Raw genomic sequence first — 2,960 nt, forward strand, 5'->3', positions numbered from 1 at the left:
ATGCTCTGTTTTTTTCAGGGGGTTTTGTGAAATGTGACCCCTCTCATCCAGTATACTTTTTATGTATGACATTTACTTCAGCTAGAACAAGCTCAATATATTTTTATCATATGTTTATAATATATATTATTTTAAAAAAAAAAATTAAAAAAATAAAAAAATTGGCCATATTCAAGTAAGCCATATTTACTATTGACATTGCTTTGATAACAATGACCATACCCTCTCCCATCTCCATCACATCACATCACATATCACCGTCATCCCAGAACTTTTCTTAATACATTAATAATACTTATTTTTTAAAATTTATAATTCATTTTTTATTAAAATTTAATATTTTTTTAACTTATAATAGTGGTCTCAAAATTGAACTTACTTTACTTAAATATTAACCATTATTTTATTATATTGTATTTTATTAATTATTTTAATAAACAAAAATAACCATTTAGAATTCCAAATTAACCACTCTTCCAAATGATGCTTGTGCATACATATGCCCCTATGTCATTCATTACTAATTATATTGTATCTTTATTTTAACTCTACCAACAATGTGGCCTCATACAAATGGAACTCAAACAATAATGTGGCCTTAACAAGTGTTTAGAGGATATCATACATCTAAATTTCGTTTTATATGTGGCAAAGAATTCGTCTTTACACTGATTGGTCAGCATGTGGTTTACTTATTGAGTTCTATTTAACTTGATAACCCATGTGGGTGACTTGTTGACCCCTCATTGACATAATAACTTAGATTAATATATCCTGACGGTCATTCAAGTTTTGATAAAAGATAAACCATGCTTAACATCTAAGGAAGTGAAAGTTTACATTCCTGATCCTTGCTGCATAAAATACCACACAAGCACGTAGTTTATCGGCTATAAAGTATGTTTTAGCCGATTTCCCAGCAAATAAGCCACGCCTTATCAGATTTTGGAAGAATGAATCTCTGTCCGGCGCCTTGAGAGAGTTAAAGCAGATAACAGAACCAGAAGAATTAGGAAGACCACTCCAGCGAAGGAGGCACTGAGAGCACCGATGGCCTGGTCACAGAATGTATTGAACCGTTGGCAGATCGCAAACCAGTTCGTGCTAGTGTTTCCTTTGCGAGCCACATACACTATTGCTACAGCTACCGCTGCTCCCGATGTACCCACAGCCACCATCACCTGCCATTACGATACTGCTATTCTTTACTATATCCGGAATATATATGGGTTATCTTTATCACATAGTTTTAAGAATATTTTAGAACTAAATATCAGTAATTTGACATGACCAAGTTCAAACAATTGAATTTAGTTAGATTAAGTGATAAGATTGAAAAAGCATCCTTGTGTCTGATTTCAGATTTTCTGAATATCCTCTAATCTAATCGTCACAGAAGAAGACATCCTTGTCCCTGATTGCAGATTTTTTGAATATCTCAAAATCTAACGGTCACGTAAGAGACTAAACAATTGACTTATACAGTAACAATATCCTCAATCTGCAATAGACTTAAATTCAACAAAATTGAGTTAATTGTCTAACCAAGCTTCTGTTCATAAGATTCCAAAATATTTTCAAAATTTAGAATTCAAAGTTAAACACAATATACTTATTATGATAAATTGAAATTCTGAACTATATGAATTAATGCATATTCACCGTATCGAATAATATGAGAATGACTCTCAACGCTGCTGCACGAGGTCTCACTATGTTCAGGATGGAGATGGGCAAAGATAACAGTAGGTATCCTCCCACAATGGCGTTGGCTATTACGAAGTATCTGAAATGATAATTAACAATTAATCTCAAGAATTATTCCGAAGATACAGTATGATTGAGAATCTCGCTAATTATTTAAGAAGAGGAGAAAGAGTAGTGTTATACGTACATGAAGGCTGATAGGTTGTTGAATTTGGCTTCGAATTGGAAGAACTGGGTGAAAAATGGTAGAGTTTCATCAGTTGTGCCCATGGCAATAGCAGCAGAAACCGTGGCAGCAATGGCAAGCAACCTCAGAACAAAGTCAAAGATTTCCACCCCTCTAATTCTCCATCCTACAGGAGGGGGAAGTGGTAGCTTCATGTATGTCTTCTCTGATACTGACTTCATCCTTAAGCTGTATGAGATGAAACTTGAAATTAATTTCCCTAACCTTGTAGCAAGGCCAAGGTGGCAGATAACGATTCAAGTAAATTAAGAGAAGTGGAGTGCAGAAAGAAGAACTCAGAGAAGTTGGGTACGAATTCTATCTGAACTGGCTATGAATTTAATCAAATAGTATAGCAGAAGTAGACAAATATTTGGATCAAAATCAGCGTGTAGAGGACAATTATTGCGTAGTATTAGGTTGTGACCTGCAACTAGTATTAGATGTACCTGCTCTGATAAAGTCTAATTTGAAATGAATAACTCATGAACCCTGCAACTAGTATTAGATCTACCTGCTCTGTAAAGTCTAATTTGAAATGAATACCTTCTGTTCATGATGTCCTCGGCATACCTGGAGAGCATATAGCGAATGGGTGTACGTAAGCAGGAGTGGTTTTCTGCCCGAAATTGAATTAACATACCATTTCCCTCGTCTAGTTATAGTGATACATGATTTGGGCTCATTTTTTAAATGCTTACCTCAGAAAAACCTTCCCCACATGGCACAAATCTGTAAGTAGGTGCCTCGAATACTTTGGAGTGTTTGAAAAATATATACGCAGTGGAAGAAGAGTTGGTATCTAGTTGTAATAAAGGGTATTTTATTGTAGATTTCAGATTCTATATACAAGATTAAATGATAAATTTTGTTGATATTTATGAGAATTTTGGAACATTTTGAAATCTATATCCATTAATTATAATAATACACTACCCTAATCATAATCCAATAACCAGGGATAATTCGATATCTGTTAACTAAACTCAACTATCCTAACAAGATTTTGATAAAACAGGTTGCTGTG

General features: G+C 34.1%; 1 pseudogene; it reads right to left on the bottom strand.

Annotated features, from left to right (window-relative positions):
* Positions 1-938: 938 nt before the first annotated feature.
* Positions 939-2,115, bottom strand: LOC149209082 (casparian strip membrane protein 1 pseudogene; annotated as a pseudogene).
* Positions 2,116-2,960: the final 845 nt, after the last annotated feature.

Source organism: Pinus tabuliformis, chromosome 1_2, assembly GCF_031772625.1.
Source record: "Pinus tabuliformis cultivar Carrire ecotype Pingquan chromosome 1_2, CPIR1, whole genome shotgun sequence".
NCBI classification, from domain to species: domain Eukaryota; kingdom Viridiplantae; phylum Streptophyta; class Pinopsida; order Pinales; family Pinaceae; genus Pinus; species Pinus tabuliformis.